At 36.2% G+C, this 17,583-nt stretch overlaps 1 protein-coding gene across 3 annotated transcripts in view; it reads left to right on the top strand.

Annotated features, from left to right (window-relative positions):
• The window catches only part of HMGCLL1 (3-hydroxy-3-methylglutaryl-CoA lyase like 1), a 296,847-nt gene that overhangs the window by 168,098 nt on the left and 111,166 nt on the right, over positions 1 to 17,583 (top strand). The gene's annotated exons all lie outside the window — the stretch shown is intronic.

The following is a 17,583-nucleotide window of genomic DNA, read 5'->3' as shown; positions in this document are numbered from 1 at the left end:
TCTTATTAAATTTTGCTACTATTTAATGTCTCTAAGTTATAAATAGGATGACTTCATTATTCATGTATTTAGGGTAGTTTTGCAGCTGCCAGAGTGGCATTATTGACTGTCTTGAGTACTTCTTCAGTTTAAGTTCAGAGTCCAAGTACATTTAAAATATAAAATATTAATTTGCAAAATGATGGTCTAATTTGATGGTTTTTTGAAATTCTGATGAAGTGATGGTTGGTTTCTCTTATCTTATTCAAAGGATGGTTTTAAGGGAAATACCAAAATACATTAATTTTCATTAAGTAAATTTACTAGTTGAAGTAACATGAAGGAAGAAATTAGTTATATTCTTGTTCTTACTATGTGCCAAGTATTCTACTCAAAGGGTGTTTCAAATTTAGCAAATCTTTGCCTATTTGGTTTTAGTCCTTCCCACTACCTTACTGATTATGAGGCATTGAAACACAAGCTAAACCTTTGCAAAACCATTGCTGTTTGGTAGACACAGCATTATTTGGAGAATTATAATATGATTTTCCTTTCTTGTTTCTTTTCTTTTTTTGCAAATTTTAAAATACTGTACATGTGTCACTCACAGTTGGAGATTTTGGAAAGCCAAGGAATGTGTTCCACATGTTTCTTTTTTTTTTTTTGACTCTCCAAAAAACAATTTACTCTCAAAATAAAAAAAAAAAAATCTTTACTACCTTAAAGAATGTCTAGATGACTAAAAAATACAACAGATCATTATTCTTTAGGATGTTTATACTGCTTGCCAACAAAGCACAACAGAATAATTTTACAAATTAGATTTTTGTGTTTCTTTTTCTTTTCCTCCATATTCAGGGCACAGAGTTAAATGATTTTGGTTCCAAGTCCTGTAGCAGCACCCTAAGGGCAAAAGTCTTAATAAAACACATTAAGTTGTTTCTCATGAGCAGATATTACATCTTATATTTTATGTCTCATAGAGATTTCCTACTTAATGTTACTTGGTCAGATAAATGTTTAAATGTTGCTAGTGTTTTAGTAATAAATAAGAAACATTGATATTAAAACCTATCTTCATACCAAATTTCAGACATTTCTGGGTTAAAAAACACTGACACACAAAAATGTGCAGATACATGGGCTATACAGCTCACTAGTAACAATGGAGTATTTTTCCTCCCTTGGATAAAAGTGACAAGTGAGTTCAATATATTTATTTTAGAAAAGTGTTCAGCCCATGGATCGGATCAGTATATTCAGTTTTGTTTGTGTGTCTTTTTTGAGTTTTTCTAGCAAAAGTTTATAATATTTTCTTCAGATTCCTCAGATTCCTTAAGGAATCTATGACTTGTAAAACATTTGGAACTGTGACTTAGAAGAAGAGTTTTTTTTATATATTGAGAAGCATGATGATTTATAGTGCAATAAACATGTTATTCCCTTAATGTTAAATATGCATTTTAACTGTAACATATTTTATCAGTAGAATAATATATTAGAAGCACAAAATATGCTCACCCAATCACCTAACACATATAGACTGTCTGCCTACCATGTACAAACCTCTGCTATAAATGTATGATATTTGGCAGGTATAATATTAGCACCTTGATTGCCATTTTATTAAAACTTTATAGGGAGCTCTTAAGCATCTCTCATTTCCTTTATAATTAGGAAAGTAACCATGAACTCTATCCTTCCTCTTTTTTTAGAGAATATTTTTATATACTCTAAATCTAAGACCTCAAGAGGGAACTATTTTACCAACTCACTTTTCAAATATGGAAAGTGAGACCCAAAGAAGTAAAGTAACTCTTCCAAAGTCAAATATCTAGTAACTGAAGAACTGCAAGCAAAGCCAAAGCCCCTGTCTATTGTGTTCCCCCAAACCTTGTCTGGTAGCAAATGACGTTTATAAATATGTGGTTGGTGAAAGGGACAAAAACTTGGGTAAAATTAAACCTCAGTGCTATGACTCTCAATTGTCATTCATCTTCAGTTAAGAAAAAATGAGTTATTTGTTCACGTAACTGGTTCAGTTTTGAGTTAAATACCAACTTGACATGATATTTTTAGTTTTACATATATCGCAATAAATAACTAGCACATTTTCCATAGACAACTATATGATGTACTTTATTTTGTGTAAAGTTTTGGATTTCTTTTATCCTTAGTGAGATAAGATGCCTGGAAGTGTTCCTCCTCTGTAAAATTTCAAATACAGCTATACTTTAGAGAAGCATTCATGCATTTGTTAGATGGCTTACAAACTTTGATATAAGTTCCTTCTGGACATGTGAGATGATGTGAGTAATTGATACAAGATTAGGCACTGGCCTGAAATACTGAGAAAGAACGGATGTAATTCTATTAAGAAATGGAATAATATTTATAGATATCTCATGGACATTAGCTGTAAAGAAGATTCTGAGGTTCTAAATTAAACAGTAATTATGTAATATGGTTGAAATACACACACACACACACACACACAGATAGCTATATATGGATATGTATATCTCCTGTATTTATATATAAGCTATCTTAAACATATTCAATAACATAGCATTTGACTGAAATTTAAAAAGTATGTGTATGTACGTATCACAATCCTTTAAGAACCCATTCCATTAAGCATCTAGACTTATAATATTGCATATAACCTTTATTTTTGTCCCATTTAGTGAGTTGTACATAGAAACCACTTAATAAACGTTTTCATAGTAAATAATATTTTGGATACTTCTACAAAATTGGGCTACATCGTGGGAAGAATCGAGCTCATGTTAAATATCAATAAACAGGAAACTGTTATTAACAAGTTCAGTCATTGGTGTTTTCAGTTCTTTTTGAAGGACTACTCCCAAGTGCCATACTCTGTAAAATCATCCTACTCTTCAGGGCCAGATTCAGATGTCATTTCCTCCACGCAACCTGCCCTGATTAACGTGGTCTGAAATAATTTCCTTCCTCCTTGAACTCTTATATTTTCCTAATTGACTTGAATTAGTACTTCTCACAGTCGTCCTTCTGTGTATTCATATGTACATCATATCTTCTCTACTAGGTTATAAGGTTTTTTTTTCTTTTTTCTATCAAGAACTGTATCTTAAATATACTGGTATGCTGAGCCTTTGTAAGGGTGTATTTGGTAAGTATTGGTTGATTGACAATGCTGAATATGTTCATAAGAGCTATCATTTCATAGTAATTTTGATCGAAGAGGTCTCCTTGTGAAATCAGAACTATTTCAACTAATGGATATTTATGAAATTCATATTGTATCGTCCAAGTAAGAAACTACATAGCCTGTAGTCAATTACAGGAGACTTTTATTCAAGTAAACATGTTTTATTTGACAGGAAAAACAAACATGTCTTTAATTAATTTGTTAATAGCTTCATCAGCTTTGGCCAGTAACATTCTCCCTAGTCCATTGTAGTTGATTAATCCAAAACATCATGACCTATCATACAGTAAAATGTTTTGTGATATGGAAAAAAAGTATAATGCCCCAAGATGTTTTCCATTCTATTCCTATCATTGAAAAAATGCTGAGACTCCCATCTGCTATCCTAATGATACACACCTTATTAAAATATACTTGTCTACAATATCTGGCCCTGGTAACTGTCTGGTGTTATTTTCTAACACTGTCTCCCTGTTTCCTACTACTCTGTCATTGTGGTCTGCTCACTGCTCTGAACACACAGAGCATCATCCCTTTTCAAGGCTTTTGTTCTTTGTTCATTTTGCCTTATAGGCAATTATTTCATATAAGTTCTTTAGTTCATTTTCCTACTTCACCCAGGTCTCAGCTCAAATACTCCTTTCTCAAGCAGTGTTCCGTAGAAGAATAATGGTGTACATTGGCATCTCTCCCCTGTAAATTGTTTCCTGCATCATTCTTATCTTGTGGTTTAACCATGTTAAGTGTTTTATCCTCCATCAGAAAGATGGCTCCATGAAAGCATATATTTGTACATGTTATGTACATGTTATTTTCCACTACTCTAGAGCTGACACCCAGAACAATGTAGGAACTCAATAAATGTTTGTTAAATGACGTGATGAAAACTTGCACTACTGAGCATTAAATGATGTTGCAAGTTTTCTAAAAACAAAGACCTAAAGAGTTACACAAATCTTGTTATGGTATTGACACTTAAATGGAATATAATGAGTGGCTTCCACAAAAGCAATTTACTGAAGAATTCTTGTTTGATCTGTGAAAATAACACCTTCCTTTTTTTTTTTTTAATTTTTTTTTCAACGTTTATTTATTTTTGGGACAGAGAGAGACAGAGCATGAACGGGGGAGGGGCAGAGAGAGAGGGAGACACAGAATCGGAAACAGGCTCCAGGCTCTGAGCCATCAGCCCAGAGCCTGACGCGGGGCTCGAACTCCCGGACGGTGAGATCGTGACCTGGCTGAAGTCGTACGCTTAACCGACTGCGCCACCCAGGCGCCCCAACACCTTCCTTCTTCTAAGAAACCATTTCCTTACCAGGCTGACCATGTACTTCTTGTGAGGGCAGAGAAATTACAGCATCTTCCCCATCCTCACACACACACACACACACACACACACACACACACACACACACACACACACCACCCCTCCTAAGTATAGGAAATGGTACACTCATGACCATCCTACAAGAAATCTTTGTACTCTAGTGCACTTTGCTTCAATAACTAGTTAGAAATGGACATATGATTCAAGGGGGCTCAATGAATATCCCTTTCCCAGTAGTTTCCTGGTTGGAGCTCATGAAAAAGTGCTCACTTTTCTTACATAAAATTCTGTGACCTTTGGTATAGAATATATGAAAAAAAAAATAAAGCCAACACAGAAAACAAATGATGGGGGGTGGGTGAAGAGAAAGGGAGGGAATAGGGAAAGAGACAGAGAGAAAGAAACAGAAAGGGTCCAGTCTTTCCCAAGATTAGGGGAACTCTCCACAGTCCACTTAAGTGAACCAACACATTTCCCCCATTTTTATTCCCTTAAGTAATTCAACCTGATCATCCTGACTAATACAGGATATAATATAGTAAAATTAATGAATGGGATATTCATCAGGAGGTTTTAAGATATATGTGGGGGAAAATTGTCCATCACGAGACTTATTTTTTATGTTTTATAAGAACTATCAGTAAATGAAAGAAAATAACCTTAAAATAGGATTCAGGGAAGCTATCTCTGCAGGAGTCTGAGCTGATGAGATCCTGGTATAGATCTTTCTGATAAACTAAATTCATTTAAGACTAGAATTCAAATACTTAGAAGAGGGGGGACTGTATATTTCTTAAAAGGTCTTCCTTTAATATTTTCTCAATCTGCCTTTGACAACAGTAGGTGGAAACAAATTCAGATTGAACTCTATGAAAAGGATGCTTGAGTCTCTCAGGGTCCAGCCAGAAAGCAGGAGCCATATAAGCAACTGAATCCAGGAAATTGTGTACAGGTGAAAGGAGAACCATAAAACTAAACATTAGGCAGCAAAGCAACCAAAGATGAGTGAGATCTGGGTTAGGGCAGGGTAACCCAGTGCCCAGGGTACACTCATTTTCAGGTGTTAACTGTATTTGCTCCACCCTGAGAGTGGATATCTCCTTATATCTTGCACCCTGGTGCTCTCACTTTTAAAGTGGCACTCCTGAGATTAGCAGCAACATCGGTGAGGCCATGAGGCTGGACAAAGAAGACATTGTTATAGGAGCCCACCATCCGGAGTCACCAGGACGGACGTGGAACCATGATGGGCCTGTCCATGGTAAACATTTAGAGACAATGAGGAAACAGGCTGTGCTAAAAATACCACCTGAAACAGAGGGGGAAATGTTCTAGCTTCTTCCTCCATCAGAGCCTTCTGTTGGCTGAACCAGTTGGAATCTAGCTGACATGGAAGTTGAGGGAATGCAGGCTACACAGCTCAGTCCACTGTGTTAAGGAACCAAAAAGGGTGGGGTGCCTGGGTGGCTCAGTTGGTTGAGCCTCTGACTCCTGATTTCGGCTCAGGTCATGATCTCATGGTTCATGAGGTCAAGCCCCACATCAGGCTCTGTGCTGACAGCATGGAGCCTGCTTGGGATTCTCATTCTCTCATTCTTTCTCTCTCTCACTCTCTCCCCCCTCCACTCCCCTGCCAATGTGAATGTTCTCGCTCACTCTCTCAAAATAAAAAACAAAATAAAACAAAACAAAACCAGGAACCAAAAAGGGGCAGACAAGCAGACACTTGAGTATCACTGGGCTACACACTTTGGAATCAGAGATGCAGGTGGAAGGTTTCTCGTTCTGTTGTAAAAGTTGAGGAGTCTAACTTTATTCTCACCCAAACAGGATATTTGGCCATATCAATCCATTTTCCCATGGTTAATGTTGTATTTTCCTACTTATTTCATAAGTGATTTCTTTTTCTCTGAATGTTATCTAGATAACAAGAGAGGGAATAGTACTTGGACTCATATCTAAAAATTCCTATCTGCTTCTCTATTTTAACTCTTAACTAAGGACGGCATCGAATCTTAGGTGCTTGTAAGTATTAAAGTTAAAACAAATCCTAAGCTTTTGTAACTGTAGTGGTATTTGGCAGGCTTGCCATATACACCAAATATGTATGGTTTTGACACCTTTTAGGAGACTCTTCAAGTTTTTTTCTTAAACTGTGTGTTAAAAGTCTTTTTTCTTGGCTATTAGCACTGGACACACAGTTGTATGCCATCTAGAAGATTATTGAATGTTACCATCCCAAGAAGTCACTGTGTCTTTGCTTAGAATTTGCCTGTCATGTACAGATGCCAAGGAATGGACCTACCACAGGAATGTGTTACCTCAAATCACAATAGCAGAAACACTTAATATTTTAATGTGATCTGTGTTTATAACTTTATGACAAAATTAGATGGTATTGAGCAAGCTAAGTTAAATATGCATTTATAGAAAGCCTTAGGATTGGATAAAATCCTAGAGAGCCTCAAAGCCAATAGCTTCACTCACTGGAGAAGGGATTCTTTCTACAATCTTTAGACCGTCTTTTAATAGTTTCAGTGGCACGGAGATAATTATTTTGAGTGTTAACCATTTAATTTGGGGCAGCCTTAAATGGCTACCGAGTTCCCTCTCATAATCAAGCAAAATCTACTTCTGTCCATTTTCCTGGGGAGTCATCCAAAATATGTCTACTTTCTTGACCACATAATGATCTTGAACTATGTAACTACAACTATTATCTACCTCTGAGCCTTATCCAAAATGCTCACAATTGCCTCAACCATTGATCCTATCATGTTTTCCAGATATGTTGGTTTGCTCCAAACCCACTTCACCTGCTATATATTTAAGTGTATACTTTTGTTTTCCTACCTTCTCTGAATAATTGGCTTCAACTGGAGGAAAATCCATTTTGATTTAATGTATATTCAGCTTTCTCTCTTTTCAAGTTATACTCACTGCTTAGAAAACTTAACACCATTATAACCATAAATATATTGTGAGATATTCTGATCAATGGTGTCTCTAGAGTAAGCAAGTTTTTTGGTAAGTCATTTGGGAATCAGAATGAACTTGAACTATTTGAAATGAACAATAAGGATGTGAGTGGTAATCATACAGTGATATAACATTGTGAAATGTTTTAAACTTTCTATGTAAATAAGTGACAATGTTCAGTTTAATAATCCCTCCAGTTTAAATGCTCCAAATGTCTCCTAATAAATGGCTGAAGTCAAATCAGCTGAATCATTTCCATTTAAAACTCAGTGCCTCAAGTTTCCCCTGCCCTTCTTTGCCTTTTGTTCCTATGAGCTTGTCTACTTGAAGGGAGTTTGAGTACTCATCCACCATTAGTCAGGGGTTACCTGGTTTTATGGCATTCTCAGTCCTCACTCATCTCCTCTGATGCATCTCTCCATCCTGTTCAGCCTTGCCCCTTGTGATAGGTAATCATGGTGTATAGATGTTGGCTCATACTTGGCTCCTTCCTGGTCATTATCCTAGTTCTCTCACATTTGCTTGTGCTCTCTTGCCTCTGGTGAGGGATATACAAAACTGTTGTATGCTTTCTGTGGCCAGTTTGAGTGCTCTATTGTCCTTGAGGCTACCTTGGGTCCCACTTGCCAGGCTCCTCACTTCACCTTTGCTGAGCTGGCATTCTAGCCAGTTGGATGGGAGCTTTTGGGTCTTATACACTCCCAGAATACACCTTTATAAGCAGGACCACTCTCATGCATTCTAGGGTTTCCCTTAACCTGTCTGAAATTTCTATCACCCATTACCCCAACTACACCCCTAGTACTCAACAGAGAGGAGAAATCTTCAAGCCAGGAAGCACGATGCCATATCTTTTTTAATTGTTTCACTGCCCAAGAGAGGTCAATTCTTTGGGTTATAAGAATGCTTAACCATTAATTTGAACATTACCAAAGCCATTGATCACCCCAGATATAAGTGAGCAAGAAGAAATAGGTATACAATTAAAGATTAAGAAGAATTAATGCTAGTTTTGAACAAGCTTGAATGCTTTAAGAAATGACATGTTAAATATCCAGTTTTGTTTTAAATATCTATAACGATTTTCTACTTTTTACTGGAGTTGATTCTGTATCCCATTCCAGCTAACGGATCATCCTTCTATTAGCTGTTAAGCTAGAAGTCTGCTTTTGTCAATGACAAAAGCTTCATTATAATACTCATCACCATTGGCTTCATGCATTGCCCTAATTTTTCTAACAAGTACTTCTGCTTACATATTTCTTAATCTCTATCCATCTCCATTATTGCTCCCCTGATAACAAACTTTGAGTGAAACAAATGCTTATGATGCCATGATTATTCATGGACCTTAAGTAGTTCTTTATTTTGTAGGAAATAAAGCTCATACCCCAGAGAAAGGCATTCAGGGCCTATCATGATCTGGAACCGCACTCCTTCCACACCTCAACAGCCCCTACAGTACAGGACTCATTAAAATATTCTCAGTACATCCTTGGCCTGTTCATCATATGTGCCTTTTCTCAAGCTGTTCTTTCTCTGTAGAATATATTTTCCCTCACCATCCCCCACTTGTCAACATCCTTCAAGGCCCAAAGCTGAGCCAAACTATTCATCAACCTTTTCACCCTGCCCCTCCTTCCTTGCTCCCTTACAAAATATAGAAACTGTCTCACTGGTGTTTCTGAATAGCTCTGTTTATAATTCTCATAATAACTACCACACTATACTTTGTATTATAGTTCTTTGTTTTTATGAGTATCTTCTCTGCCAGGTCATTAACTTAATGATGTGTTAGTTACTACTCTTTGTTTCCAAGCCACAGTAGCCAACTCAAACTACCTTAAGCAAAAAGGACCCTTTGTTATGAGGATACAGGGATGTCTCATGAAAACCTCCTAAAGAAGTACACACACAAGAGCAGACATTTGGAGACTTTTTCACCTAATCCTGCATCTCAGCTTAATCACTTATCAAATATGTAACACTATGCATGGTCATATTAAATATTCTGTGACTCAGTTTTCTCATTTATAAAATGATGATTGTACCTACTTCCTAGGAATATTATATGGTTGAAGACACTTGACATAGCTCTGATTAAAAGTTATTTCAAAAACAAAGGTAAAAAGGAAGTGAAACTGGACCTCAGAAAGACTGAGAAGCTGTCTGAAATTCGGGTGACATTTCTGATTCAGTGATGCTTCCTGTTCCCTCTTACTGCAGACTGAATTTCTCTGCTTTTCCATTGCTCATATAAAAAGTTGTTTCTCCATAGTTCATATGCTGTACATCTGACCTTTTAGAAAGGTGAATTCTATCTTTGTGTCCGTTATGAGTTCTGGGAGAGGAGACTGTGATTGACTCAATTGAGGTCCATCAACTGCACTGAATAAGGAGTCACTGAACACACAGACAGGTTCCAGGAACCCATCTTTATGAGAAGATGGTTCTAAGAAAAGGAGGTTTAGGGAACAAACAACATAGGTAGTGAACCACTGAACCATTTCATTTATTTTAGTGTCCTCCTTATGTAGTTCTGTGTTTCCAATCGAATTGTATCAAGTTCATTTATTATCATGTGTAGTTATACTTACACCAGGTCTTGGTATTGCATGTATTGTTTTAGATACATTACTTGTCCAATTCTTTCAAAAATATTTGAGTAATAACTTGTTATGTTCTAAGAGTGATGCCATATACTGAGCCTATGATGAAGTGAGATAGAGGAACGTTCTTGCTCTCATACAGTTAATATATATATCTTGCTGTTTTGACTCTCCACTGCCCCCCAAATTTGGTCCTCCTATTATCCCAAGCCCTTCTTGGTTTATGAGTATTGATTACATTGACACTTAATTCTTGTCAGCATCACTGTGCTTTCATTATTTTAGCTTTTTTAAAACTTAATATTTAGTTGCATATTTATATCATTAGATAGTCTTCCCACTAACATTCATTTGGAACTAGAATTTATTTACCTCCTACTAGTGAAATTCCAGAGACAAGATCCACCTCTAGAATCCAGATCCACCTCAAGAACTAATGACCTCTGTGACTTTTGGTAACCCCACAAAGAACTCAGGTGCTTAGTTCCCTTTAAATCAATTAATCACAAGGGAAATAGACTAAATTGTATTGTTGTAAAACTCTTGAATTTATAGATCTTTATGAAAAATTGTTTACAGATTCTTATGAAAAATGTATAGGTACAATTTTTATTGTTTCCAGTGTTATTTATTGATCTGTCCACTTTTCTTCCTCCCCATTATCCATCTACCTATTTGTGCACACATCAAAGAGTGTGGGAAGAGCAGGGTAGGGCTGGGTCTAAGAGAAGCTAGTATCAGGGAGCCAGAAAGGACATAACTTGTTTCTGAAATCTCAGCAGATAAGCTCAGTCACTGTGTTTCTGAGATTATTGATCATTTGTTTTCCTGAAAACTTCAGGGTCCATGTTGCTTTAATACATCTCTGTACCTCTGACCATCCTCTCCTCACTCTACTTCAAAGGACAGTTTTCTCCACTAATTTCTAGCTCAACTCCATGTTTCTGCCTTAATCCCAAATTCATCCACATCCCCTCAGGGTTTTGCTCTGTGAATTTTCTCTTCTATGTATGGCATCATTCTTTTTTTTTTTTTAAAGTTTATTTATTTATTTTGAGAGAGAGCGCAAGTGGCAGAGGGACAGAGAGAGATGGGGGTGGGGTTGGGGGTGGGAGAGAGGATCCCAGTGCAGAGCCCAACACTGGGCTCAAACCCACGAACTGTGAGATCATGACCTAAGCCTAAGTCAGACACTCAACCCACTGAGCCATCCAGGCGCCCCTGGTATCATTCTTTACTTCATTTAATTTGTCCCTTAAGGCTTCCAAGTTATAGGTCTCAGATATTCCCCTTATCTCTCCATTCACATACCCCCAATTATGCCCTAATTTTCTTTTAGACCACATGCCCTCTGTCTCTATATTCTTGACCTATCCTTGTTAAAGCCAACATTTGCAGAGTGTTATGTGCCAAACTATGTCGTAAGCACTTCCCATGGAAGATCTCACAAAATAGTAAACAAGCCATCATTTAGTACTATTATATTCATTTTACAGTTGGTGGGACAGAGAAGTAAAGTAAAATTATCAACATCATGCAGTTAACAAGTGGCAGCACAGGTTCAAATACAGGTCTCCCTAAACTGTTTTTTTTAAGTACTAGGCTGTATGCTCTCCATTTGTTTTTCAAGTAATTGCTAGCTCTCCCTGTCCTGTCTATGCTGCAACAATCCATTTCAAAATTTGTCAGTTTCATATCCAGTAGTTTTTCTAGGCTCTTATTTTCCTTAAATAGAAAGCCTTCTCCTTCTGTGAAGCCTTCATTACTGTGGTGTAAGTATTTAGAGAAAATTTTCCCACTCTGGCTTGTGACATTGGACCTCCTCCTGAACTCCTTGTCTCTTTCAGTAACTCATCTTCCTTCATCCACCTCCAAAAAGTATTAACTGAATACTGTGATCCGAATCTCTGATGTTCTTGTCAAGTTTCTTCAGAGAACTCAAAGTGGAGTAAATCAAAGTGAATTCTTTTCCTTATTTTAATTGCTCTAAAAGATAACTGCCTAAAGCAAAAAGAATAGCAACATGTTATGGGTATGTAAATGTATTAGGGGACTATAAAAGTAAAGGTGAGGAAACTACAGCACAAAGGGTGGTTGGATGGAATGGACAATCTACTGTCTTAAGGTCTTTCATTATATGTGGCATGGATATTTGAAGGTACTTATTAAACATTTCTATTGTAAACCATAGGGTAACTACTAAACAATTTAAAGAGGTAGATTACTGATCATTTATTTTCCTGAAAACGTCGAGGTCTGTGTTGCTTTAACACAACTCTGTACCTGTGTCCATCCTCTCCTCACTCTACTTCAAAGGACATTTTTCTGTCCTTTTCTACAGGTTACTGGAGAAGTGCGGTATAGTAGCACCGTCCACTCAAGAACAGGCAAAAGTAGATGATGCCAAGAGAAATCGTCTCAAGAGATAAAATAAAATCATTAAGAAATGCTCCATTAACAAAAGAAAGATAGAATAGAAACTAGCTGCAAAATGGTAGATTTTAACCTATCTCATCAGCTGGTATATCAGCTCTAATTGGCTGTGCCAATATTACTGCACACATCAAAATGAATAGTGACTCAAACATATGGAGGTTTGTTCCTCACTGAATGTGTTTTTTCAGTGGGTATCTAATGATTTCATAATAAATAGTCCACTTATCTAATGTGTTAACTACTTCCCAATTATCAGACATTTAACTATGGCCTTTCTCCTGTTACAAATCATGCTACAAAGAATATCTACTCAAACATAAGTCTATATTAACATTTCTGGCTATTTTCTTGGGCTAGCTTCATAGGGGAAAAAAAAAACCTTTGGACAGCAATCATTTAATTTCTCAAATCTCGCGTTACTAAATTGTGTACAGACTTTTTAGAAAGTTGAAGAAAGCGTCATAAGAAACGGGAAGGCTTTTGATTTGTCAGTGTTTTCTTCCTAATTCACACTTCACCTCCTGAAGTTATTACAAGGATTAAATGGAAAGTGTTTAGTCATCTGCCCTGCATATAGTCAGGGCTCATTAAACGTTAATTAATATTGGGCAGTAGCACACAGCTACTGCAAAAAGCAAGAAATAGTGTTTGACTTCTTGGAGGCTCAGTTCCCTCATCAGTAAAATGGGCCTGGGTTACCACCCATTTCACACTAACTTTGTGTGACTTTATCATATGTAAAGCATATGACACAGTATCTGTGACGAAAAAAACATTCAATAAATTTTCACTAATAGTATTTATTATTTTGTCTTACCGCAATTGAGAATTTCCTTGTTATCTCTTTTTCCATTTCCTTACCCCCTCCTATGTACACAGTCCCATTTCTATCTCCATTTGAAATATACTAAATGAAGGTAAGAATATAATCTATCTCATTATGTATAGTAAGGCAAAAAAAATGATGTCAGAAAATCTGTTCAAAGATAAAGGATATTATATGAAAGTATTAATAACCAGTCACCAATGGCTTAGTTATCCCCCAACAGCAATTTATATGCCTATTGTCATTTACATACCAATTTTGGTATATATATCACTTAATTAAAACACTGGACTTTATTCATGTATGCTAAGTGTTCATTATCTGTGATTTATGTAATATGTTATATTCACAGTGCACATGAATGGCATAGAGTGCAATTTCTCAGGTGGTATCATAACTCAATATATACTAATTGTTTAGAGTACTGGTTGAGAAGTATCTCAAGGCAAGATCTGGGCTTATTTGAAAGAATGTCATGGTCCATAAGTGCTATCTGGTCTGACCTCTGGAAGACAAGTAGCCCCTCATGCATGGAAAATTGCAATCGTATGTTAGAGGGGATACTAGCTATGAGGAATGGCTAAGGATACAAATATTAGAAACATGAGTATATTTTTAATAGGTATCCTACATGAATATTTGCCTTTTCCCTGAGTAACTTAAATCCAAAATGTGTAACTTACACTATCGGAAATTACCTTATTTTTAAATTAAATCTAACATAACGGTTATTTTTAAAGAGAAAGTTGATCTCAGGGGGTAAAGAAATTAAATGCTATTTCAAACCTTAAGGAATATACAGAATTTTGGTATGTTACGATTTTAGTATCCTCAATACCTAAAATTTTAGATTCCATTAGATATTTTGAAATCATGAACATAGGGGACATTGTAAATTTTGCAAAATGATTTGACACCTCTTAAGGTATTCTTCAGTTTTGTTTGGGAAGTAAGTTCTTACAGCAAGCACCAAGAAAAAGTCAAGATGTACTTTTTGTTAGAATATCAGCATGGTTTGGGCATCTAAGCAGTACACAAGATTACTACTCCATAGAGCTCACCTAAGATTGTAGCACAGAGTGATGTGCTCATGGTAGATCTATAATTTATCATTTTCCAGAAAAAGTGGGTACTAATATTTCATTCATTTTTCTCAGGCCTTAAGTCCAAGCGCGTAACTGCAGAGCTCAAGCAGACAGAGCACATGTAACTGAACTCAACAAGTTTATCATTTCCTGGTCACTGGATTAATAGCTTTAAGCATAGGCTTGGAGAAATGTGGGAGCCAAGCACACCTCCACCCTTTGAGTTCTGAGTTTTATTTTAGGGAGAATTAGTTCTCTTACCCTAGAGAAAATGACCTCTAGTTTGATAACTTCTCAGTGACAAAATATGTAGTAATTTTAATTTCTAATGCTAAACCCCATGAGCTACAGGATTTTGTATGTATTCCAAGTTCCTGGCACATAGAATGCACTTCATAAATATGTTCTATTCAAAGGAAAACTAATAAAACATACACTGAATATATTGAACCACAGTTTGTAAGTTTCCTCTCTTAAAGAGAAAATATTTATTTGTATAATATAAAGTGATTTATTTACATGTTTGCCATTTTGGGGGGCTGGAACCCAGTAGGGTTGTAAATGCTTAACTTTAACTTGTGGATTTTGAAGCTGCATTGCCACCTTGTGGCTACTCATCTAAAGATAACCTTTTCTCCAAAACAAAAAGCAAATGCTTTGTTTTGCGATCTATGGTGCAAGAAAACCTCTTGTGCACACACCCCGGGAACACACATGTGTGTATACACACACACACACACACACACACACACACGCACACACACGCACACCTCAAAGAACCAGAAAGTAGTGGTTTCTGTTTGGAGACCTGGGAAGGGGGTTTCTAAGAATGATCTTTTAATGCAAAGAATCTCTTTATGACAAAATCATCTAAGAGCCTATCTATTATTTTCAAATACATGATAGTAATATAGTAAAAGTAGTGACATTTACTATAATATCATAATTTCAATAATTAAGTACAAAAACATCCTATTTACCATCAAGAATCAAATATTTTTCTTCTTACTGGGTCAAGAACTTGTTTACATGATAGTATGTATCATTTCTAATGGAATAGGGAAGTAAAGAAAACATACATAGTAAAACCAAATTTTCTTAGTTGACTAAGACTAGAAGTTTCCAAAGCAGCTTGTTTAAAAATCTTAGTATATGGTCAACATTATCCATTAAGAGTTATTTCTAGGGAACAGAACTGCGCATTTAATAGAGATCAGAATGTAGGAGATACTGCATAAAAAAATACTTTTAAAATAGTACTGTGATTTTTTATTTTGGAGAGACAATTTAAAAGGCACTAATATTTTAATGTTCTCCTTCGCAGGTAATGTATACTTTAATAATCTCTTCAACTTTGTTTTAAAGTCACATATTGCGTAGGATTGATTCAATTAATTTGGGAATAGAGCTTACTAACAGAAAACCCATGTCTACAGCTATTCTGATGCTAGGAAAGAGGTAAAGGCAATTTTCCAGGTAACCTTTCACTCAGATCATGTCTGTATTCAATGATTTTGTATGCAGATTAACCCTGCAGTCTCACATGCTAGGAAGATCAGGTAATTGCAAAATAATGATTTTAATCAAGAAAACGAATCTTAGATTCATTTATGTTCATTCTCATTCTACTACAGACTACGGTTTACAGAGCCTTTTTTTTTTCTTTATATATAATTAACATTCATTGTGGAGAAACTGGAAAACAAAGACAAACAGAATTAATTTACCCGTAATCACACCACCCAGTGATGACCACTGTTAAACGTTTTGGTCTATCATCCAATTTTTTTTTTTTTAAACTTGTAGGCCTTGGTAGATATCCTCTTAACTCTTAAGAGGATATCTAGAAGAGTGATTCAAAAAGCACAGTCCCCTCCCCTTGGTATGACAAAGGGACCCAGGAGCTAAAAACCAAATCTCAAGCAACTTGAGCCACAAATATAGAAAGTAATATTGTACACCAAACTGAAAAAAATACCATGAGTCCCTACTGATAAAAAATAATGTTTGAATAGATAGAGGAGAAATTACAAATCCCCCAAATGGGAGAATTCCAAATAATTTCTGTAGATACTCTCTACCTCTTAAGTGCGAGCTGCACATAATGACTTTCCTCCAAAGAGCATAATCTAGAAAGTGGGGAGTGGGGACTTCCTGGTGCAGAAGAACCCTGACAAACGCAACCTCAGCCAGGTGATCAAGGTGCATATGAGTCATAAAACATGTTGATCATATGTACCCTTGATACGATGTATTGAGAAGGGCATTTTACTTCTGTTGTCTCTCTTGAAATATTTCAGAATTTTAGTCTAACCATTAAAAAAAAAAAAAACATCAGACAAACCCAAATGAAAGGACAGAAAAGGCCATTAAGTTCAAAACTAAGGAAATCTAAAGAACGAATGGACTTTAATAACATACCAATATTTGTTCATCAGCTGTGACAAATTTACCCTAATAGTGTAAGATAATGTAATAACAGGAAATTAGGTGCATAATATATGGGAATGCTCTGTTCTTCACAAGTTTTCTGAAGATCTGAAACCATTCTAAAACAAAAAGTTTATCAGAAAAGATAAAGAAAAGCAAAAGGAAGTGTGATCCCCAGAGTAGCAGCAAGAGCAGCATCAGGGATCTTGTGAAACATTCAGATTATCAAGCCAGCTGGCCACCCAAGAGCTCTGATTTCAGGTGCTTCTCATTTTAGCTAAGACCATGTTACTTTTTCTTCAATTCCCAGGTGATGAAGAATCAGATTAGGCCTCTTGGTAGCATGTGATTATCCACTTGTCACATTTTATAGAAGCATACATGCCTCCCTGTCTTCTCAGTCTTCTCCGATCCCGATCTCCAACACCCCTTTCAGACCTCGCTGTGATCATGTCTTCCAAACCACCTCCAGCACACACACCTTCTAGCTTTCCTGTCCCTACCTACATAACCTGTGCCAATTTGCATGTTTCCAGAGACCATAATCCCAGTGTTGAATTCTCTGGAGACAGAGGTGACCTTGGGCAAATTCTGTAATCCTGCCGTACTTGAGTTTCTTCATCTGTGATTCGAGGATAGAAGAATATCTTCCTTATGAGGTTTTTTTTTTTTTTTTTTTGTGAGGGTTAGCAGTTAATACTCCATAGATGTTAGGA

Source organism: Puma concolor, chromosome B2 (assembly GCF_028749965.1).
Source record: "Puma concolor isolate L17-30 chromosome B2, mPumCon1.1.hap2, whole genome shotgun sequence".
Taxonomy (NCBI): domain Eukaryota; kingdom Metazoa; phylum Chordata; class Mammalia; order Carnivora; family Felidae; genus Puma; species Puma concolor.
The sequence above is the reverse complement of the archived record's forward strand: the minus strand, read 5'-3'. Positions and strand labels throughout refer to the sequence as shown.